Source organism: Phacochoerus africanus, chromosome 5, assembly GCF_016906955.1.
Source record: "Phacochoerus africanus isolate WHEZ1 chromosome 5, ROS_Pafr_v1, whole genome shotgun sequence".
Lineage (NCBI taxonomy): Eukaryota > Metazoa > Chordata > Mammalia > Artiodactyla > Suidae > Phacochoerus > Phacochoerus africanus.
The window spans coordinates 88,266,551-88,292,671 of record NC_062548.1 but is presented as its reverse complement, the minus strand read 5'-3'; positions in this window follow the sequence as shown (position 1 = coordinate 88,292,671).

Here is a 26,121-nt window from a genome sequence, read left to right as displayed (position 1 = left end):
TTTACTGGTGAGATCAAAGATTTATAAATATACTTTTATGAGGGAAAATGATGCATGAGAATTTTCATGAGGTTGTAATAAAATGTTGCTTACCTTACAAAAATAAGAAAGGAATGGAGTAAGGACAAGAAGTAAAGAGAAAAGAAAAAGAGAGCAAAGAGAATTCAACAGGAGAATTATAATACTGAATCTTCTAATTCTAGAAAATGCTATAGCTAACTTTGTTGTTGTTGTTGTTGTTTTTGCCATTTCTTGAGCCACTCCTGCGGCATATGGAGGTTCCCAGCCTAGGGGTCTAATCAGAGCTACAGCTGCTGGCCTACGCCAGAGCCATAGCAACATGGGATCCAAGCCACATCTGCAACCTACACCACAGCTCACGGCAACGCTGGATCCTTAACCCACTGAGCAAGGCCAGAGATCGAACCCACAACCTCATGGTTCCTGGTCAGATTCGTTAACCACTGAGCCATGATGGGAACTCATACTTATTAAGTCTTTACTTTCTCTTAGCAATGTCTTGAGGGTTTCAAGGTAAAACAGTTGCATATTTTACATTAGATGTATTTGTAAAGGTTTAAAACTTTTTGAAGCTACTGTAAACAGTATTTTCAAAAATTTCACTATCTAATGTTTGGTTAGTCTATTAAAATTATCATAGATTTTTGTATATGGACCTTAATTCCAGCAAACTTACTAAACTAACTTATTAACTTCAACAGTTTCTTATATGTACACAATCATGTGAACTAAAATTATAATTTTATGTCTTTCCTTAGAACTTTATTTCTTTTTCTGTCTTATTGCATTAAGATGCTGAATACAAAGTTAAATATAAGTTATAACAGTGAACTTACACTGTGCTCAAACTCAGGGAGAAAGCATTCAATATTTTAATATGAAGTATGATATTAACTATAGCTTGTAGCTTTTTTAATTTGATATTTTATCATATTAAAGAAAGTTTCTTTTATTTCTAGTTGAGATTTGTTAAAGTATAAGTGGGTATTGAATTTTATCAAATGCATCTTCTGCATATGTTGAGATAGTCATACTACTTTTTCTCCTTTATTCTTTTAATGTGGTGAATTACATTGATCAATTTTAGAATGTTAAATCAATCTAAGAGTGATTCTGATTATAGGAAATTTCTCTTTGAGTACTAATATTTGAAGCTAATTCTTGACAGATATGTACTTTGGTACATCATTAAAAGAAGGATTTTTATTATATATATATACATATCAACAGAGGAATGAATAAAGAAGATATGGTACACATTATTTAGTCATAAAAAGAATGAAATAATACCATTTGCAACAACATAAGACCTAGAGATTAACATACTGAGTGAAGTAAGTCAAAGAAAGATAAATATCATATGATATCACATATTTGGAATCTAACAAAAATGATACAAAAGAGCTTATTTATAAAATGGGAACAAATTCACAGATTTTGAAATCAATCCTGTGGTTACCATATGTTAAACCCTTGAGGGGAGGGAAGAATTGGGAGGATGGGAATAGCATATAGACACTACTGTGTAAAACAGAACCTACTGTAAAGCACAGGAAAATCTACTCAAAAGTCTGTAATAACCTATAAGGGAAAAAAAGAATGGATATATTTATTCACTGATTCACTTTGTTGTACACCTGAAACTAACACAACATTGAAAATCAGCTATATTCCAATAAAATTAAATTTAAAAATAAAAATATATGTAAAATATTTGTGTGGTAGATGTTGTAAGTTACCCCATGTAACTTAGCTTTGTCTAAAAAAGCATACACACAACTATGCATGGACTGCCTTTATTACTTTGCATTTTTCAACTAAAAAGTGGTTAAGAAGAACAACCTGGAACAGCCATCAATAAGGAATGTGGAGCAGCGGCAGGAGACTGGTTCTTTAGTGGCACAGATGAATTGCCTGCCTAGTCTTTATATGCCTATTCTCAAACTTCATGTTATGTGTGATAAATCTAATTCTTTATCATTGAGTTTCTGTTATTTAAAGCCAAATACAATACTGACTGGATTGAGAACATACTTACATAAAATGAATTCAAACTGGGCATAGAAAAAGTGATGGAGAGAAAATACAATAAAAAGTTATCAAGTAGTTATCCCTGGCTTGCAAAAATATGGTTGATGATTTTTCCTCTGAGTTCATTCATTATAATTCAGAAATAAAAAGGCCTCACCTGTCTGTTTGCCCAGCCATCTCATGCATGTACATTCTGGCAGTGCTTTATCTCAGACTATCAGACTGTTCCTATACATCTTTCATTATGTCCTGAGAACTAGATATGCAAAGTATTTCACCTTGGGGGGGTAAATCCTTAACCAATTAGAGAAGGAAGCCAGTTGACAAATGACTCTCCCTTTTTTTCCCCTGATGAATTGTGTTGAGACACAACATCTATGGCTTCTGGGAGGACTTTGCTATGGGACTAAGTGATCCATCACACTTGGGTGTGTCCAATTGTCTTCCGTCCTTTCCTGTTGCACTGCCTTGCCCCTCATGCCTGCTCCCTAGGATTATACTCTCCAATAGAGAAGTAGCATAGAAGCCCTCTGCTTCAGTCTCTACTTGCTGGGAAACACAGGCTAAAACAATACAGTTTTGTATTTTGTGTTTGTAATCAATCACAGACAACACCAAGTCAAGTAATTACCTGGAAAATCTATTTTGCTATAAATTTTCAAGAACTCTCCCCACACAATCTTTTTTATTTTAAATTAATTTTAAACATCTCTTCACATCCTTTGAACTAGTCGTGTTTACCCAGAAAAAAACAAACTGCCTACATTTTCTAAATCAAGAAAATACACTTTTAAAAATATGCAGTCCCTTTATATTCCTTCAAGAAGTATTTATTTTCATTTGAAAGCAAAGATATACCAGAAAGCTTAGGTAACATCATGTGGAGAAGTCTAAGCAGCTACAAAATCATCTTTCTAACTTGTGAGATTAGGTCTTTTAGCCATTTCTTCATTTATCAACCGCATTATGAGATCTATGTGACAATTTTAAATGTTTAATACTCATCACACCCAATGGATATATAACTTGTCTTTCAAATAAAATATTTAGATTGTATATTTTGAATTCTTCTCATTGAAATAAAAACAGAAATAATAAAAATATTTGCTATAGAGCAATGTGTTTTAAAAACCATTTTTAAGAGGTATACATGGTAGGCTTAACTGATAGACCTTTAAAAAGTATGAAAAAATATGCTTAAAATACACTTTAAAAATTGTACTCCTTCGTACTTACTTGGAAGACTGATGCTTAGTTGTGTGAGAGGTTTTCAGATGAACAATAAGCAAAGCAGTAGATGATATTTAACTAAAGCTGAGCTTTAAGTGTACAAAATAAAAATCTTGGTAGAAATGTGTTTTTTTCCTAAAAATAGTCCTCAGTCTCTTACTGAATCTTTACTGAGTCTGAATTTCACCTAATTATTTATTTTTAATTTAAAATTTTATTACCTTATTAAGATAAAAAGCCAAGCAGGAAGAATAATGCTTTAAATCATAGCATTTACAAAATGCCACCATAAAATCAACAAGCTTATTGACTATGTATTAAACATGTTTTATGCGCCAAGACTGAATACTTTATATGACTTAATTCATTTGTTGCTCACCATTGTCCTACAAAGCAGGTATAATTATTATTCCCATTTTATAGGTAAAGAAAATAAGGGCAAGAACATTTAAGTAAACTGTCCAAAAATCACATAGTTAAGAAATGATGGAATGAAGTTTGAACTCGAGATTTGAATTTATGCTAAAAATTATTAAGATTTTTAAAATACTGAATTGCTGAGTGTATTTGTTCTTCTCCAGGAACAGTCAGCATGACATGCTTCAATAGTTTCTCAAAAGCTAGGGCTACCATCTGGAGTATATGAATGACAGTTTAACAGGTATAGAATCCATGTATCTTTTTAGGCAATAATCTCAACTCCTAGGCAATGGAAATTTTCTAATAGAGAGACTTGAAAGCACCAGGCAAGGGCTTATAAAGATACGCACACCATATTGATTTTCAGAGTAGGCACATTTTAAGGCGACAGATTCATTCCAAATGTTTCTATTACTCAAAATGTTTTGTAAGTCTCTTTGGGTACCACTTTTAGGACTAGTTTCTAAGCTGCGAGGTAAACTCATCACTATTATGTTTTCCTCTTAAATCAGAAGGATATATCAAAGCTCCAACATCTATCTAATAATCCATTAGACTTCACCCCAAATCAAATTCTTCTCTCAGAATAAAATCTTACCACCCTTAAAGATAATCAAAAGAATATGTGGCAAGTCCTAGGAACTCCCAAAATACTGTAAGGACCATCATGACTTCCAAGGTAAAAGGAAAATTATTGAGATTCATAAAATATCTGATAATATTTTTTAAATATGTATACAATCTTTGGCAGTCAAGTCTTAAAAACCTTGATGTGAGTTAATTTTGAGATCCATCCAGTATAGAGCTAAAAGATTGCAAGACAATTGAGGGCTTGAGGGAAGAACAAAGAATAGGCGTTGGGGGAAATATTTTGAACCTGATGCAAAGCATGCTTAGGGTTATTTAGGGATTTTCAAGTGGGTTCCATGATGATTTTCTCTCCTTGCCTGTTTCCAAAGGTGTTTTATGGGCTGATATCTGCTATGTGGTATGATTTATGTTACAGAAGTATTTTCAGCCAATCGAGATGTCTCATCCAATGCAGAGTTCATTAATAGTCTTTGGTCAAGGTAAAGAAGTTAGACCTAGATAATATTTAGCTGCTCTCTAAAAAGTAGTATTTTCTATATTTGTATTCCTATATGTGCTGGCCCCTTGCCCATTTTTGTTAGCTGTGGATGGCAGAAATGCATCATCCAGGGAAAGGCAGGGTGGAAAAGAAAAGTAGAACTGCCAGGGCAAAATACTTAAATTGTGTGATTGCTTCTCCATTCTTAACATAATAACTGTTTACTTGAAGAGATTATCCTTCATCACAATGTCTACTTTAGTCAAAGCAGTTTATGCAACAATTTCCTACATTTTCCCATATTTCTCAGAATATACAGTTCCGTATTACTGAAATTGCATTCAGAAAAGCAGTTTTGTGCAAACTATTTCACTAGTCAATTGCTATCATCAACCACTGAAGTAACAATAATCTTAATCTTTTCCCTATAGTGTACAATATTTTCTAGCATTCTGTTTACATTAAAACATTTTAGAATATTTGAGCACAACTAAGTACTATGGGGTTTTGCTGTTGTTATTGGGTCATTAGTGATAAAATATGCCTTAATTACCTGCCTGCCTTAAAGTTTGAAATGTAAAATTAACTCAGTCATTTGAGTATATTAAGTAGACGATATCTCAATAGATTTGACACAGCTTAAAGCTTTTCCTTAAAAAAAAAAGCCTGCAGCTTCTGCATGAGTAACAAATGTATTTGTCTTTTCTGCATAATAGAAATAACACATGAAATTAAAATGAGCACCTTCTCAAAACAAAAACTGAACACATATAAATCTGCTGTATACCTTTCAGCTTTAGCCTTTGAGCTTTTAACATTTTCCTTTCCTATTTGACTATACGTAATAAACAGTGAGAAAAGTACAAGGCCATTAATTATCCCTAAACAAGGACATTCCCTATTGTTGTTATTTGAGTTGGTTCACTATTTCAAGAGAGAAGTTTGAACTTTGCTATTGAAATGGGCAATTATTTACAATTTTTTACACTGTTTTTTTTTTTTCTTCTTAAAGTCTGTTAACGCATTTTAGGCCATCCTCAAATGCAGATCTGAAGTACTTGACAAGAAACAGAGACATGCACTGTATATTTTGTTAACTATAGAGAATTTCTCTTTTTTGGTTTGACTGATCTCAAAAGAAGACCTCTGTGAAATGAATGCATCTGCATGAATAGGCTACAGTTTTATTACATTTTCTGTACTGTATTAAAAACACCAGACTTAAAGGGAGGAAAATGGCCCTTGAAAGTTACCATTCCATATAAACAGCTACAGAGCAAAATACATATACACAAAAAGGAGTTAATGCCATCATTTAAACACTCTACAGTTCAGAATGTAAGTATTGACAAAGTTAGGCTGACAATCAAGTTGCACTGTTAAGATCTCCTAATTTTGCAACAATTTAGGACATAAGTAATTTTAAATGGATTTGCGTTCATCCTTAGGAGTTCTAACAGTAACTCTTTAAAGTCTTTCTCACTGAGGGAGCTGTATGTGTTTAATTATCCTATATATTCCTAAAATATTAGGGGCACAATGTTCTCTGTGTTATTTTGTGTTTTCCAGGTAAAATATGTTCCAGAAATCATTGTTTTAATGCTGAAACTAAATTGATAATGTCCCAACTATGGAATTTTATGCAAAACCCATTAATGGTGGGAACTATTTATAGCAGACATTTTTTTATATATATAATGATTTTTATTTTTTTCCATTATATCTGGTTTACAGTGTTCTGTCAACTTTCCATTGTACAGCATGGTGAGCCAGTTACACATACATGTATACATTCTTTTTTCTCACATTATCATGCTCCATTATAGGTGACAAGACATAGTTTCCAGTGCTACACAGCAGGATCTTATTGCTAACCCATTCCAAAGACAATAGTCTGCATCTATTAACCCCAAGCACCTCATCCATCCCACTCCCTCCTCCTCCCCCTTGGCAACCACAAGTCTATTCTTCAAATCCGTGATTTTACACTATAGAGAACAGTTCGGAGGTACCTTAGAAAACTATACATAGAACTACCTATGACCCAGCAATCCCACTCTTGGGCATATATCCAGACAAAACTTTCCTTAAAAAAGACACATGCACCCGCATGTTCATTGCAGCACTATTCACAATAGCCAAGACATGGAAACAATGCAAAGATCCATCAACAGATGATTGGATTAAGAAGATATGGTATATACACACAATGCAATACTACTCAGCCATAAAAAAAGAACAAAATAATGCCATTTTCAGCAACATGGATGGAACTAGAGACTCTCATCCTAAGTGAAGTTAAGTCAGAAAGAGAAAGACAAATACCATATGTTAACACTTATATCTGGAATCTAATATATGGCACAAATGAACCTTTCCCCAGAAAAGAAAATTATAGCAGACATTTTAATGAAGTAAGAAAACACTCCTCAGGAGTTCCTGCTGTGGCACAGAGGGAACAAATCTGACTAGTATCCATGAGGATGCAGGTTCAATCCCTGGCATCTCTCAGTGGGTTGGGGATCTGGCATTGCTGTAAGCTGTGGTGTAGGTCACAGACACAGCTCAGATCCTGTGTTTTTGTGGCTGTGGTGTAGGCCAGCAACTGGAGCTCCAATCTGACCCCTAGCCTGGGAATTTCCATGCACTGCAGACAGGTACAATTCTAAAAAGCCAAAAAAAAAAAAAAAAAAACACTCCTACTTGGCATCAACACTCAGATCAGCATAGTACAGTACATAGTGCTAGTTGGCCTGGCCCCCAGTTCATATTAAAAGGATTTTTGAGGAAAAGCTGGAAGGATGATTCTTTCTTCAGGAGGCTTACCATTTCAGTATTCAACCTGGCACAGAGAAAACAGAATGGCACCCTATATAGGTCATTCTAAGTGCTAAGTAAGTTCAAGTCAGTTTGAAAAATACCCAAATTCTAATACAAAGATAAGTTACAAAGCATCCTAGCATTTATATTGTAATATGGGATGACTGTGTTCAATCACGCTGTTCATTTTATGGCATCCTGTCATTGATCACAACATGGCCCCTTGTTTTTTGCCTTCTTGTTGCCCATCTCATTCCTCCAACCACTTCGTAGGCACAAGTCATAAACAGTTAATATGCATCCTTTCTATTCACCTTCCATATTTTAATTGACATAAGTATGTATCCATTAATAACATACAGTGTAGTTTTGATAAATGGACAATAAAATGATATTTTGCCCTACATATCCTCATGTATTTTACTATTATTATTCTATGCTAAGTTTTGAGATGCCTCTATATTGACAAACATCATACTACCTGGGCATGAACTGACTTGAGTTATAGGCTCACACAAATAATTATGTAAGTTTATGTGTGCTTGTGTGTGTGCACACCTGTCCTAACTGGGCATACAATCAATTAAGGAGACAGACCAGTTTTGGGGTATTGAGAGATGATAACCAAAGGCTGATTAATTTACCTGGAAACAATCAATCTATTTAGGTCATACAACTAGTTGATGGAATTTTTGTCTCAACTGAATGGTTGTTAAGACCTTTATGAAGGCTTATAGCTTTGTTCCATCTTTGTTGCCTAGTAAAAGGTCTGTTAGAATAATGACTTGATATTTAACTGGAAGTCATTAGTCTTCCTGGAATCCACTTGCCAAGCTCTTAGTATTTTTATTAATATTTATAACATTGATATTTCAAGGATAACATTTTAAATCAACAAAAGGACAGAGACCTTGACGCTGCATTGTGTCCCACTAAGCAATGCAGGTGTCAGTGATTCAAGTCTCTAATTAGCATAATGTCAATATGCAGTCTGTCCCATCCAGTGACTCTTTGCTTTTAGAAATACCACTCTCTATAAGTTTACATTTTCCAATGCTAAGGGTTTCCTTAAAGCGGAAACAATAAACCTGTTCTTTACATAAGAAGAAAGTACTTTACTTTTAAATAGTGGTTTGAGGGAAAGACTCATGCAGCTTCATTTTATAAGAATTGGGTGACATTTTAATGAATCATAATCAGATACACTATAAAAATAATAGCTATATGTAGTAAGTAAACTTTAATTAATTAAACAAATAGTGTGCCAGTGATTAATAGCAGTTAATTTCAATATAAACTTTTGGTGACTGGTATTTGTAAGACTGATTTGTTTAATTGCTTGGTCATGAGTACCTGGAAGTCTTGCTTTCCTTCATGAAAAATATAAATATTTTAAGGTACCACTGAAAGCATATAAAGTCATCTAGGAAGATTTTCAAATGACATACATTTCTTATATTACTTTAGAATATATTTTCTTTAGCATATGATAAATAAATGGGTACATTTTAATTGTTTACAATATGTAATGTGCCAAACATTAAATCTAGATGATAGCCTCTAAAAAAAGAAATCCTTAGACTTATTTTACACATGAAGAAACGGAACCAGGAAGGAACGCAACTTGTTCCAGTTCAGATAAGGATATGGAGCCAGGTCTGAACTAAGGGCTTTGTGACTCCAGAGTTTATGAGTTTTCCTTTGAAACACTCAATTCCCAATTTAAGGAAATGGTTCCATCTACAATGAAGCCTTGAGACACATTTGGACCTCAGGAATCAGCCCTTGAAAGAAGGAAAAGAGTCAACCTTCAAATTGCCCTCTAAAGCTGGTGAGGCATCAAAACTACCTTGTTGGAAAAAGATGTGGGAAAATATTATAATTTCATTGATAAGATTATTGGATTCCTCAGGCAGGGCCAATAGATAGTTTTAATGATTTTTAATGTTTCCTCACTCTTTGCCCATTTCACTCTAAATAAAATTTTGAGAAAAATGGTTATTCTTATCTCTTTCATGGCTCAAACTTCTCCATGTAGAGGTCTCACTTTTCCTCTAGATGTGAAAGAGCCTATTTTGAGTATCAACTGTCATTATCAGAGGAACAACATAGCATAAGTATGTTAGCATAAGTTTATGTTGGCTGTAATTCGTAACAACGTGACAACATATAGATAACACAGTAGTAAGTGGACTACTTCAAAAGAGGAATCTGGGTGGGGGGCAAGGGGGAAGGATAAATTAGGAATTTGGGATTAATATACTACTATATATAAAATAGATAACCAACAACATCCTATTATATAGCACAGGGACCTATACTCAATATCTTAAAATAATCGACAAAGGAAAAGGATTTTTAAAATAATATATAGATGTATGCATATATATATATAACTGAATCACTTTGCTGTGTACCTGAAATTAACTTAACATTGTAAGGCAACTCTACTTCAATAAAAAAAAATTTTTTTAAGGAAAAACAAAACAAAAAAAAAAGAATCTCTCAGACTGGGGAAAAATTATATAAAACTGGGTAACATTATGTGAGCATTGCAAGGGAACTTTTTGATTTATGTCACTTTATGATTTACACACTTGGGGATACTTTAGTATAAAAGGGGGTAACAAAAATCTAATTCTTTTTTCTTTATTACAGGTACAACTGCCAGACAATATTCACTAGATAGGATCATCAGAACGCATTTACAACTGCTATACTTTTTGAAAATAAGGCAATTGTCTCAGATATGCATTCATTACAAGCCTACTGTAACTAATAGGAGCTGATGATGGCTTTTCTGTAAAACTATCGAATGTCACATGGGAGCTGCTTCTGTTTTACAAATAGACTAGGCTCAAAATTCAAGGGAAAAGATATATAAGGCAATGTTTATGATATATCCTCTCAATTACAAATGTTTAAGGTACTCATGCAACCCATTGTTTACCTATTTTTATAAATACATTGTGTTATTCAGAAAGTGACACCAAAGACATACTGTCTGTATATATCTAATGCAAAAAGTGGAAAAGTCAATTAAAGGCCCATATGGTACCTTTCTGTTTAGGTTTTTCAACCTGAACAAAAATATGTCTCCAGCTGTGAATTCACCATGAGAGCTTTAGGAAAAGAATGGTACCTGACTGAATTTTGAAATTTTATTAAGATTAAAAGTAAAATTTTGAAATTTTATTAAGATTAAAAGTAAAAATACATTGTGCTCAATATTTTTATTACATTTATATCATCTTTAAAGTCACAACTGAAATATATAGATTATGGCACACCAGTGTATGTGTTTTATATCTGTATATTAGGAAAAAAATTCTAGTAAATCTTATGTTTAAAAAAAAATCAGGATGGTGGCAGTAGTGGCAAAGCTTTTGAATTTCTTAACATCTCCATTACTAGAATGAGCAGAGAAACTAGATAATACAACCAAAAACCTATGGATAACATTTATAACAAACCTAGGTGAGAACCTGCCCCACCATCTTCAAAAACAAGCATATAGGGACAAACCACTGGCTACCTCCAGTTTACCTGGAATCATGACCAGTGAAGGAGAAAGTAGGAGGGAGAAACATGTATTTCGTGGACCAGAAAACAGCAGAATCCTATTAAGAACCACCAGGTGGATCAACTTGAGAACAGCAGCTGGACTGGAAGAGGGTTACCCAATCTAAAAGCAGGCAAGTTCAAGGGGCTGGCATTAAGATATGAAGAGGACAGAGCAGATTAATCCTTGTGAAGTGAGACCCTCTCTGAGGAGAAACCTCTGGGAGAAGAATCAAAATTCAGCAGGCTACAGGTAACATAAGCAGAAGACATAAACACAAGTAAAAGTTGTGGGTCGGGAAGGGGAGGAGGAAGAAAGCCAAGAAATCTCAGTGAATGAGTGGCTGTATTGGTGAACACTAATGAAATAACAAAAGAGGAAATGTGTGTTTTTAAAAGCTATCTTGATCATGCCATCTTCTAAAAATCCAGTAAAAATAATAAAATTGAGCAAGATAAAAGGGAAAAATTCCTACCTAAAAAAATCAAATAACATTACTATAAACATTTTGAGCATTCCGCAAAGACGTACCTACAAAACAGATCAAACTACACTCTGCTACTTGAAAATAAGCTAAAAGGCATTAAGAGAATGATCAAAGATATGAAAGAATAACACAGATCATAATTAGAAAAACTAAGGAAATAATTAGAAATAAAAGAAAAACATAAGAAATGAAGGCTAAACTAGAAACAATATATGAGTAAATAAAAGAAGTTATTGCTTTAAGAGAAATGGAATAGAGTTCCCATTGTGGCTGGATCCTTGGCCTCACTCAGTGGGTTAAGGATCTGTCATTACCCTGAGCTGTGGTGTAGGTCACAGACACGGCTCAGGTCCTGCGTTGCTATGTCTGTGGTGTTGGCCGGGAGCTGTGGCTCTGATTAGACCTCTAGCCTGGGAACCTCCATATGCTGCGAGTGTGGCCCTAAAAAGCAAAAAAAAAAAAAAAAGTCAGATAAAAGGAAGGAAGAACTTTGTAACTTAAAAAATTAAGATGAAAGAGAGAAATTTTTTAAAACTTAAGACCTATCTGAAACATAAAGTTTTAAAACGCCACTTGAAACTAGACACTGAAAGAGCTTATAATGTAGATTTTAAATTTTAATAAAGAAGAAAATTCTGTGCATCTAGGCAAAAAGAGTAAATGTTCTCATAAGGGAAATAAAGTTAGATAATGAAACTTGACAGTAACACCTATACTCATGGAAATAGGTGTGAATCAAATATTTTTTACCCAACAAAACTGACTTTCAAAAAGAAAGATCAGAGGCAAATGGTTATTGCATGCAGGAAGACAGAGAATATTATTTCCACGAGTATTTCTGAAAAATAGAGAGAAATCTTCAGACAATAATCAGAGAAACTCTGACACAAAACTGGTGGGAAGCATCAAATGTGGAGTTATAAATGGAGTTTAAATGGAGAAGATGGTCTGTAATGGCTACACGCTCTGAAAATTTTAAAATAGTTCTATAAAAGATGGGTGGTGGTAAGAGCATATGAAAGAATTTTTTTAAATTTCAATTATATATAAGTAGTAGCAGTAAGAGTATTGTGATGTTGTGTACAGTATGGGTTATTCTGTCATCCCCTACATCCTTGAGAAGCAGGCTTTATGATATAGCAAAAAGGAAAAACAAATGTAGTATAGGATAAATTAAATTAAAAATTGCAGTTGTGCTGTACTTGGATAAAAAAAATATCCATATGAATTCATGAATCACACACACATACACAAACACATACATGTGTGCACACAAACGCACATTCTAACTCTGTTCACTAAAAAGACCTAGAAACAGAGACCATGCAACTGCGACAAATAAAACTCTCCACTGAATATATATGTTGGTCATGAAATACCATTTTCCACTAAAAGAACCCTAAGCTTCTTGCAAGACGGAAAGTTCCAAGACTATGGCAGAAAAGAAAGATAAAATTGGAGCATCTTGTCATATTCAACAGCAAGGAAGCTATCAAAATCTATTAGAATTGTAACAAAATAACTTAGTAATCAACCACGAAAGGCTCCCATTGGCCAAATTTGGGGAAAATCATGATCATTGCAACTGGGTGAAACCCCCCAAATACATTAAAACACAAGTTACTAAGGAGTAACTATTTTAAAAAGAAAAAAAATGAATGGTTATACATTACATTTGGAAGATAAGAATCCAATTAATTTTCTTAAAAACTGATTTTTTATTTTTATTTTTTCGTCTTTTTTAGGGCTGTACTCATAGCATATGGAAGTTCTGTGGCTAGGGGTCGAATTGGAGCCTATGCCCCAGCCACAGCAATGCCAGATCCAAGACGTGTCTGCCATCCACACTACAGCTCACGGCAACATAGGATTGTTAACCCACTAAGCAAAGCCAGGGACTGAACCTGCATCCTCATGAATACTAGTCAGATTCATTTCTGCTGAGCCATGATGGGAATTTTATTTATTTATTTATTGTTATTTCCCCAACACAATTTATTTTTCCACTGTACAGCATGGGGACCCAGTTACATATACATGTATACATTCTTTTTTCTCCCATTATCATGCTCTGCCGTAAGTATCTAGATATAGTTTCTCAGTGCTACACAGCAGGATCTCATTGTTAATCCATTCCAAAAGCAATACTTTGCATCCATTAACACCAAGCTCCCAGTCTATCCCACTCCCTCCACATCCCCCTTGGCAACCACAAGTCCATGATTTTCTTTTCTGTGGAAAAGTTCATTTGTGCTGTATATTAGATACCAGATATAAGTCCTACCATATGGTATTTGTCTTTCTCTTTCTGACTTAATTAACTCAGTGTGAGAGTCTCTACTTCCATCCATGTGGCTGCAAATGGCATTATTTTGTTCTTTTTATGGCTGAGTAGTATTCCACTGTGCATATACACAACATCTTCCTAATCCAATCATCTGTAGATGGACCTTTGGGTTGTTTCCATGTCTTGGCTATTGTGACTAGAGCTGCAATGAACATGCCGGTGCATGTGTCTTTTTTAAGGAAAGTTTTGTCTGGATATATGCCCAAGAGTGGGATTGCTGGATCTGACACCTATGGTCAATTAATCTTTGAAAAAGGAGGCAAGAACATAAAATGGGAAAAAAAACAGTCTTTTCAGCAAGAATTGCTGGGAAACCTGGATAGCTGCATGCAAAGCAATAAAACTAGAACACACCCTCACACCACGCACAAAAATAAACTCAAAATGGATGAAATACCTAAATATAAGACAAGACACACTCAAACTCCTGGAAGAGAATATAGGCAAAACATTCTCTGACATCAACCTTACAAATGTTTTCTTGGGTCAGTCTCCCAAAGCAACAGAAATAAAAGCAAAAATAATGGGATCTAACCAAACTGACAAGCTTTTGCACAGCAAAGGAAACCAAAAAGAAAACAAAAAGACAACTTACAGAATAGTAGAAAATAGTTTCAAACAATGCAACTGACAAGGGCTTCATCTCTAAAATATGCAAACAACTTATACAACTCAAACAGCAAAAAAACCAACAAACCAATGGAAAAATGGGCAAAAGACCTGAAAAGACAGTTTTCCAAGGAAGAGATATAGATGCCACAAGCACATGAAAAAATGCTCAACATCCCTGATTATTAGAGAAATGCAAATCAAAACCACCATGAGATACCACCTCACATCAGTCAGAATGGCTATCATTAATAAGTCCATAAATAACAAGCGCTGGATGGGTTGTGGAGAAAAGGGAACCGTCCTGCACTGTTGGTAGGAATGTAAGCTGGTATGACCACTATGGGGAACAGTATGGAGATACCTTAGAAATCTATACATAGAACTACTATATGATCCATGATGGGAATTTTAGAAATCAAGCAATGATCCTGTTTTTCCTATGGAAATGAAAGCCCTGGGTAGCCAAATAGTATCTGAAAAAAAATACTTATTTTTTTAAGTGTTCCATATAATAACGAAAATAAATTATGGAATCAGAATACCATCAAATTTTGCAACTAACTACATTCATAAATCTAGGCATTGAACTTCCATAGCTATTTAAATTATAGAAAGAGAAACAAGTAGTCATTTTGCCTAAATAAGATACATAAAACCTTATCAAGGGAATTGTACCTTACTGTGATAAATCCTCTGGACCCAGCAAGCTGCCCAATTTTAAGAAATCCTGAAGATAGAGGAACATGTTTAACAGCACCTAGGGTATGCAGTCCACAATATCCAGGCTTAGAAATTATAGGGCAAAGATTTATATTCTTCAGCAAATAAATGATAAAGAAAAAGGTTATGCAAGGGGAAATTGTAGAATAATATAAAAAACCGAAATATCAGATAAAAACTAGATAAGAATATTGCCTCTGGGAAAACACAGATAAAACAATTAAGAAATTCAAGGATGTGATTTCTATAAGTTAGAATAATGATTGTCTCTGGGTGATGAAAAGGTAATATTAGGAAAAAGCACACCTAGGGAGGGTGGCTGAAAAAATTATTTTTTCTTGACCTGGCTAGTGGTTACAAGGTTTTCACGTAAAACAAACCATTAAGCTACACATTTGTTTGGCATGGTTTTCTGGACCTATGCATTATTTTATAACAAAGGTTTAAAGCAGAATAAGAACATTACTATCCAACCAATGTTTTATACTAATTTAATTGAAAATAATTCATCTCACTGTAAAAACATAAGATATAACTGTCTGAAGCATATAATTATTCAAAAGTATCTTTATGAATTCCTAGCAATTTAAAGAATTAGTCTATTGTTTTATTAAATGATGGTTATCATACCTATAAGCTAGGAATGCAAAACAGATTCAATTTCATGTAGCATTGACAAAACCAAAAAACAGCTTCCAAAAAATTCTATCTACTGGAAAGTGACAATGTGTATGGTGTAGTGCTGTCTGGAGGTTTCACTCTGGTGGGGCTGCCATCTTGATTCTCAGTACCAGAAACTAAGCTTCCACTTGCTCAGGCTGGGATGAGGGCAGAAATGAATCATGCCAAAGAGGCAGATACTGTAGAAATCACTTCCAATCCTTCCGGTCACTTCACTGGGTAAAGTGTCACCATGAGCAAAAAGCCAATCCTCCATAACCATGATTTACAGCTGGAAAGTGGCTTTAGGACAGATTTACTGTTGCCCTATTCACACCACTCTGTTTCTATCACTAAAAAACATTTTTCCTGTAAAAAGCAATGTTAGGAAAGGACATATACATCAGAGCATGTTAATAAACCCCTTTCTTTTCCCCTTTGAGTAACATGAGCAGTTAGAAAAGAAAGGAAAAATGTACACTAAGAGAGTGAAAAAATATTGAAGTCATCCAAACCTTGTACAAGAGAGAATAAACATTTCAGCAAATACTCAAGTAACTAGACATATTTATTATTTTGAAACCTCTGGGTCCAGTGATAATTATAAGATTGATACATCTTCAGAGGGTACTTAAATATGTAATTTTTCTTGCTCTCAAGCACAATGATTCTACAAATACTAAATAAGAATAGTTCTCACATATTGGTCACTGACTATGTGCTAAGTGCTATATATACATAAATATTGTTATTTAATCTTCCCAATTTGGGGGGACTAGAAAATTAGAGTTTAGAAGAGTTAACTGACTTGATCAAGCTTTTTCTTTAAACCAGTATACTGGACTTGTAAAAAAGAGATGTTAAGATGTTACATTTTAGCTGTGACTCAAAGATAATCCTTCTGCAAAAAGGACTAGATAGAAAATTTGATTAAAAAATTGATAAATTTTGACAAAAAATCAGATAAAAATTATCAAGTGACTATTGTGCAAAGAAGGTGTTCAACATCTAATTCTTAACAACTTTGCACCCACAGATGCGTGATTCCCTTGAATCCTGAAGTCCTTCTATGAGAGAGGGCCCACAACTCTTAAAGCCAGTCAAGAAGACTTCGTGTAGAGAGAAATTAGAGATATGACTGGATTCCTAAGAGTGGAGGAAGAAGGCAGTTATCAAATCAAGAGAGATACATTTGACCTTTGCAAAGGAACTCCAAAGGAAAAATCCTCAGACATAGGGGAATTTTCTGAATAAACCATGAAATGCTCAGGATAGGAGTAGAGATAGGGAGAGACCACTAGTTTTAAACACTCAAATGGCCAGGAAGGACTAATATCAGTTCTTGACTATTTCAGTAGAGCAGCACATTCTGTGATACCTTTTATCTTCTCCTTCCCTAGGCACCAACCCTAAGTGGTCAGAAACTACTGCCATGAGCAAACTAGCAGAAGGAATATAAAAGCTCAGATGGGGTAAGAGAAAAGGTGTCAACCTTTGTCCTTATGGTAGACTTCTCACCTGCTTCTGGGGGAGAAGAGGAATATAAACCTTAAACAAATGTGAGGTTCTAAATATCAACTGGTTTTGATGGTATTTATCAGTTTTATTACTGAACTGAGACGGAGTTTTGTGAGTGAACTTGATTCTAAGACCTTTCGTTATTTAAGAATAAGATAAAGCATTATGGAGCCTGCCAGGAAGAGAGAAAAAAGAAGCTGCAGAGATGAATTTAAATGGAGAGAGGAAACTAATGTAAAGTTGTTTTATGATTGTATCCCCTGAGTTTCACTTGCTCAACATCAGAATTATATTGACATTTGTGCTTCTGGCCAAGTGTAGACCCCCTGACATGTCAGCAGAATGATTATTTTTGCCATCAGATCACTGTCCCTATATGCCTCATATATAACCCATCCATTTATTCAGAAAAATCTCAGCTGGCATGGTTATCATTCACATGCCAAAATGATGTTTAAAGAAGGCAGACTTACATACACTTGTTTTCAGGGACCTCTTTTTACCTTGAAGGCACAAATATCTGAGTTGCCTATGAAACGTCATCCTTATCACAACTAAGCTGCAATTGTGCTCTTTTATTATTTGCATTACTTATGTATAATTTTTACTGGCTTTTATTATAATCTTCATCACACATACAGGTTTTTGTCTTTATCGTATATCCATGCTCTGGCTTTCCAAAATTAGATTACATTCTCTTGAGGACAGGCACTCAATTGTCAAATTAATCCATAGCATCTAACAGACTTTATTCATAATAATTCAATAAATAAGTAATGTCTGGAAACATTACTTATAAGTTACAAGCAGTGTTCCATTTTACAACCTCAGCCACTTGTTTCCACTCTTGTTTCAGCTTGATGCAGAACAAATCATTATTTACCTTTATGCGAAAAAAAGCTTTACCATAAAGATCAATTCAGCTGTGTACTTTAATGTAAAGCCTGTCACCAGTGTATCAATATTTCACATGAAACTTCTGGGATGTGGAAGAGATGGCAAATAAGGACGGGAGAACAAAACTAATTCCCAAACTAGGAATTCACTGGTTATAATTTTTCCCTCAAAGGAGGGCAGATGGTCACTTTTATATACTGCACATCGACTTACGATGTGAGAGAATACCAATCCTATTTGCACATTTATTTTTAATTTTATTCAGGGTGCTTTGAGCTTCCTAGGCTAGTCTCTTTAACAGTTGTGCCCCGATAATGTTATGAGTGGTGGTTGTCTGTTTTTACCCATGTTTTCTCTAACATGGTTGACTCTCTGAAACAGAAATCTACAAATACAATTTATTCACCCATTTTCATTAAACTGTTTACTCCACAAATGTATTCGAGCACACCCTAGTTATAGCATTTAAAGTTCAAGAGCTGTGTTCCCCACACAGCTTTAGCCACTGAAACCTATCCTCACCAGGTCACTGTCTTCATTTTCCTAAGAGATTGAGCATCAAGTGACTAGATTTGAATGAGCCACAGTGGAGACTAAAACCTGCCTGCACAAGTCCTCCTAGCATATTGCTTTTCTTTTATATTTGTCTCATCCTCTACCCTAAAGTCAACATCTACTTCAATTTAAAGAAACATGGTGGTAAAACTATCTGAGAAAAAACAACCATACTTCTTGGTGATTTGGTTATTTGTTTGTTTGTTTTAGGGCCACACCTGTGGGATATAGAAATTTGCAGGCTAGAGATCCAATCAGAGCTATAGCTTCCAGCCCACATCACAGCCATAGCAATTCCAGATCTGAGCCATATCTGCAGCCTATACCACAGCTCATGGTAACGCCAGATCCTTAACCCACTGAGCAAGGCCAGGGATCAAACCTGCATCCTCATGGATACTACTGGGGTTCATAACCCACTAAGCCACAATGGGAACTCTAGATTTGTTATTTTGAGCAAGCATGTGAACCTTGTGCCCTGATACAAGTCAACAGCACAGTTGAGACTAAAAGTTCAGGAAACATAATGGTAGATGAGAAAGTAAAGCCAGAATAGCGGAAATAAGTGTGATATATCTTTGGCCTCCTCAGTAAATGACTATTCAAAAAGTTGAAATTTGCAATTATTTTGTCTTCACTCCATCTCAGCTCAAGCTACAAGGCAAAAAAAAATCAATACTGAAGAAACAAAAATTATTTCTAGAAATAAATCCACAGTAAACTGTACTATCTGTTCCTTGAGTTTAACTGGGATAGATAAAACATGATACTTTAAGTTCTGTAGTATAAATAAAAGCAAGAGGAAAAGGAAAATGTTACAAAGTACTGAAGCACAAAAAGGTAAAGTCAAAGCAGATCTTGTCAAAAGAGAGAATCTGGAAACTGGTTCTTGAAAAAAGTGATGAATGTGGATAAGAGACAGGGCAGTCAAAGTGCCACTGGAGTGGAATTTCCCACCAAGTGTGGGCAGCAGCAACAGCAGCCTATCCATTGGCTTGATTAGAGCAGGATCTGTCTTAAGGATAAATGGAATCAGAAAGTTACACTGGGGCTGGCAAAGTCCTGGATTGATAAAAAGCATAATACTACCCTTGAATAGGAAACATTCAAGGTGGCGGAGTGGTCTTCCTAGAAAAAATTTTTTTCTTAAATAAAGTTTCACGCACAAGGATATCTACATAGATGACTATGCCTATTTTCCAATTGCGGGAGCTTCTGATTTTCAGGTACATCCCAATCTTTTTTCAAAATTTCTCAGTAGTGAATGCAAAACAAAAACGGCAAAGGTAAAGATACTTTAGCTTTCAGAAGTCATAGGAGAGTTGGATTCTTTATTAAAAAAAAAAAGAAATTGCTTTTATCTCACCCCCTATTACCAACTCATTATTTTCTGAAATAGCCCCATTGTCTTTGAATTTTCAAAAAAGGGTAAAGACTTAGTGTAACAATTACAAATAGCAATTATTTTAAACCCAGTACAATTCTAATGACCAACCAAATTTCCCTTGCAATATGTGGACATGATTTCCCACTTAGGTATTCATGTTCACTGTGAAGAAAATCAAGAAACAATCACTTATTTAATCAAACAGAGAAATTAGAGTTTGAGCTTACAGGTCAGATATTTTTAGCCAGTTAGTGACTTCTTAGAGGTCAGTTTTTATGACATATTTTATACAACAGGAAAATGTAAACCATGTGAGAGATAACGAATTCCTCTAAAGTCGAGCTGCATAGTCCTGTGCCTATGGAGATGTTTATTACCTTGATCTTTTCAAAAATTAATGATATATAATGAACTTGAGCATCCTGGATTTTGGAATCCACAGAGCTCCTGAAACCAATTCCTCAAGGACACTGGGGGACAAGTGTACAAGCTTGGCTGGAGAAGAGCATGACTTGGGTGAATCAGCCCCTTTGTCCTGAAGAGCATGCTTATTTAGGGAGGGACTCAGCCAGCGCTCCTGGGAGTTGGGAGAATGAGAGCCTTATTCTTGCCAGAGGGCACTGATCACACTCACATTACTAAAATTTACTTGTTTCACATAATAAGTTTACACCATCTAGGAGCATCTCCCCCAGAATGCGGATTGATCTTACTGATTGGGAAATTTATAAGGGGCACATCAGTGGGACAAATGACTTACTCTTGGGGCTACAACCAATACTCACTATGCTCGTCATCTTCTAAGATTTTCTGTTCCTCTCAACCTTGTCTAGAATCTTTCCTGGTCTAGGCAGCTTACATCATGGATGGGGCAGGCCCTCATCCCTGAGGGTGGTCTGAGCCCCTGGTTTTCACAACTTTCTCAACCTCTGGCTTCTTCCCTTTTCCATTAAGCAGGGGAGTATCAAGAGACACTCAGTGAATCACCTGGTTGAAAAACATTCTTCCCTGCCCCCCACTATATAGCAGGAACCCTACTTCTTCCTAAGGATTAGAACCCCTTTCCTTGCCTACCAATTTCTTGGTGTAAGAAGGGGGAAGTAAAATTAGATGGCAGCCATAGACTTAGGTTTAACAGGATTTCTCCTGTGTTCCCAGTGGAAACCTTTTCCCTTTAGGAATGAAGACCTCAGGCCTGCAAATCTTAGAGTTGCAGGGGAGGCAAACACAGATTCCTTAAATGTGTTCTTAGGAATGATAGTAAGTAAGGCCATTTCTGCTTCCTGGCCCCATGTGTCCCCTACCTGTTGGGGAAACAGCATATATAAAAGTTGTTGATTTTTACACTACATCTTGGAGGCTGGTACTCCATCCTCATAGTGTATTACCTCCAAAATGGTATCACTGGTGACACAGCTAAGCCATTCCACAGTTCATTGATGCTGGTGTTGTACTGTGTGACCAGTCTCCACCCTTGTACCTCCTCTGATATTAAGTGCCCTCTGCCTATCCTATACTTGATCCAGTTGAAACATTTCCATCTTACAATGGATTACTGCAGAGGTAATCTAGCCTTATGACTTACTGGATCCAAGACAGCAAGCTTCTGACGGAGAGTCCTAGCTGCACAGTTACTAACTTCACATTCAACTCCAAGATCCTTTGTTCCCTTGGAAAACCCAGAACATTCCCCAGTGAGTGATAAATTTTCATCCTAATTATCAGTCTTGTGGCCAGGAGAGGTTGTAAGAGAAATCCTTGGGGAGACAGGGTACATCTTGCCTTTTCAGACAAGGTTTTCTACATTTTATTTAAGCAAGTATGGAGTTCAGGCCTTTAACAGTGAGGAGTGGGACATTTCTACAACCCCAAGGATTAAGGGGGATATGTGGTTTTGATATTGTCAAGGGATTTGACTCAGATACCTAATCCCAAGGCTTAGAGCCCCTCTCCTTCCCAACCAGGGTCAGAGCACAGCAAACTTTCCAGATTGGGAAAGTTTCAACCTTCCAAGGAGCTCTATTATATTTTTAATTGAGTCCTAGGCATCATCTTCAGCTGTTGCTCTCTTCTGGCTGCAAGAATAGCATCATTTTGCATGCTTTGAAGGAGACTTTCTGACTTTTACTGTGTACATTAAGTTGATGATAAATCACTCTTCATATTTCTCTTTTTTTCTCCAAAGTGTAGCCTATAGCCTTTAAAAGTTAGAAGATTTCATATTCCATATAATTACTACATACCCTGAACTTCTAAGGCCCCTAAAGTATCACAGTGCCAATGAAGCTCTTTCCTAATTTTCCATGCCAACTCACCACCGGTGAGAGTTATAACCACTGTTACACAAAGGCTTTCCAGAGCCTCTTGTCCTTCACATACCACCAGTGGTTGCCTCATCCCCAATCATTCATCAGTGATCCCTTCCCAGCATCCCAATTTAAGGTCTGTTTCCCCCCTCCGCCCCTCCCCCCAGTCCACGCTTGGGAACAACTGTCTAAGATCAGGTGCCCTATAACACAGGTTTAGAGATGCAGACTTGCATACAGAAAGTTTACTGAGGAGCACTCTCACAAAACAAACAAAAAACAAAACTCCAACACATGTGAAGGAATGTGAGCTGCAGGACTGGGTGAGAAAAAAAAGTTGACACTTGAGATGCAGTTGCAACAAAAACCTCTGCTGATCCCATCAGAAGCTCAGAGCAGAGATGGCTCTTCAGAGTTATCTCATTCTGAGGTAAGAGGATAAGCCTGTGTCCTGCCATTTGACAAGGAAGTAACAGCTAAAAATTGTCAACCAAGTTAAAAGGAGAAAAGAAAGATCTTTGGAAATATTCAATGCTGAGAAAATTAGCCCTAAGTACCCTTTAAAAACTTTTTTTTTCTTTTTGAGGAAGACTGCCAATACAGAAAAGAGACCATACAATATTCCAGCCCTAGAGAGCATCAGAGGAAATTTAGAAAAGATAGGTAAGCCACTCTTGGTGCCAACCTGTGGTTCAGATCCGTGTTCCTCTAAGGCTCAGGCAATAAAATCATCTCACTTTTGGTCATTGGAAGGACCAATGCAAAACTTTGATAAAACATTTCCTACCTGTAAATGTTTAATACTCTTAATGAAGACCTTATTTGTTTAGTTAAATATAAAAGCAAAAGCAAATACAATTATAAAAAAATGGTCAAAGGATATAAATTAGGTTCACAAACAAGAATGTCCAAATATATACTAAATATGAAATGTTAAAACTCACCAAGTATTAAAGAAATATAAAGTTTAAAAACAATGAAATGAAGTCTGTGTCTATAACTTTCAAAGATTACAAAGACTGAAATGATTTAGTATTGTGCAGGTGACAAGATATGGGCCTTCTCAGGCACTACTGCTAAGTGTGTAAATTGTGTTAATATTCCCGGAGGGTGATTATTAAGTTTAACAAGGTGCAAACCCCTTGAGTCAGCAATCAGCCCCAGGGATATTCATAGTAATTCCATAGGTAATAGCAAGAAATTAGAAGTAGACAACAGAAGAGAAGGTTGAATACATAAATTATTTTATGAAATTACAAAACAAAATACTGTCTTGCTAATAACAAAGGTGTTGCAGAAAAATAAGTAATGTCACAGCAATAGTTAGTACTCTATTTTTAAGAAAACAAAAGACTTTAAGTAATAAGTAGTTTGTAGACCGCTAATGTAATTATGTATATTACAAGGCTCCTATTCTACATGTATGAGTGAGAAGGTGTGATATACATGCTTGTTTGTAGGGAAAGACGGCAAGTAGAAGTTAGAAAGAAAGGATGTAAGTGTGTTGGGAGGGGGGAGTTGAGGACTCGGGCATAAACTGATTTAATTCCATCTCATGACAAGGGAGTGTGCAAATATAAAGCCACGGTTTTGCTAGTGAAGGCTTGTTTTTTGCTTTGGGAGATTAACGCAGATCACTGACTCAGCGTAGTACAGAGTTGAGAGATGACTACTCTCATCTCAACACAGACCTCAGCCCAGCTTTGGTCCTCTGGGGATGGACAACTTCCATATGTTTATAAACTCATTCAATTTATAAGTATTATTGACCAATCACTTCATGGCAGGCCCTTGTTTTGTTGCTAAGAATGTAAAAGTGAACAAAACACATTTTCTGCTCTTACACAAGAAACAATTACCAAACAAAAAAATTAATATATAATATAGAATAATTATATAAAATACATAATAGGTTTATAGTCTACTATCATGTTATATATAATCATATCATATTCTATATATTTAATATCATAGTATGTAAAATATTATATATTAGATTATAATACTTAATTAATGATAAATGTTTTAAGAAAAATAAGTCAGAAAAGGAATGGTATGGTAGTAAAGCAACCAGTTTAGTTGGGGTAGTTTAACACAGAAATCTCAAGAGGTTTGAATGATGATTTAGAGTGAGCCTGCAGATACGTGGACAGCATGCCAGCTGGAGGGGAAAACACATGTGAAGGCCACAAGGTGGCAGAGACCTTGATAGCTGGGGGAATGGTACACAGCCTGGTACTAGGAAGTGTGAGGCACCAGAGGAAGCAGACAGGTCAGAGGGGTGGCCCCAGGCAGGGTCATGGCTGAGAGACCATTATATTCCCAGTGAAAATGAGGGATATGATCTCATTAGATTAAAAAAAAAATCATTCTCCTTGTTTTGCGGAGAATAGGAAGCAGGTAGACTGACTAAAGAGCACTTATGAAGTCCAGAGTTGATGCTATTCCGTACTAGAGGAATGAGGATTTACATGCAGATTGAATTTCTTCCACAATGGAAGAAAGAAAAAAAAATCAATGATAGCAATTCAGGTTTTGGCCTGGGCCACCAGAAGGAAAAAAAAAAAAAAACAGAAGAAAACCTATGGCCTACTCACAGACATTTTCATGAAGGCCAACATTAGCAATAACAACTCTAAAACTCCCTAAAATGAACTTCTGAGGCCCAGATATCAAATCAGAACCCAAATAAGAGAGGAAAACATGGCAGTTGCATTGTGGTGATAGCTGTTGACAGAGTGGTTAGTGAACAAGTGTAAGGGAAATTTTGGGGGATTTTTAAAACTGGGTAGTGTGGGAAAGAGGATGCTAAGGTTTTGTGGTCTAGACATGGATAGATAAATGGATGAATGACTGTACAGGGAAAGGTGGAGAGAAACTGTGTGTGTATGTATAAAAAGAAAGAGATAGAATGGATATGTTCCAAAATGCTAATGGTGGATATTTTTTATTTAGATTTTCCTCAATGCACAAGTATTAGTATTATTAAGTAAAATAAAAGGAAAAAATATTTTAAAAGGCAGAAGTAGAGAAAAGAGTGGCTTTTCTATGACCCACGTTTCCTTGGAAAATTAAATCACTCTTTCATATTCCCATTTAACTTAATATGTGTTTGCTCTTTTATGTGGACACCAAGTACTAGTAGCAAGATGAATGCAATCCTCATTCAATGAAATTAGAAAAGCATCCCTGCCTTATTTTATCTAAAATAAAGAATCTTCTGGTTCTCAACAATCTATCAGTTGTGTCATGTATTGATTTCTTCTTGGATGAACTATTCCTCTCCCCCCAAGTACAGATTGTCTGGCCTTTGCGAGAGGCCAGATGGCCATCTCAAGGAAAGCAGGGGCAATACTTAGACGTTATGGCCCAAGTGAGTGTGCATCAGAGGGACTGGCTGCAGAATGCCTTAGCCACCATCCAGTTAAACTCTAGGTGAAGAGGAACAAAAACAAAACTGAACCTGAGTCATTCTATGC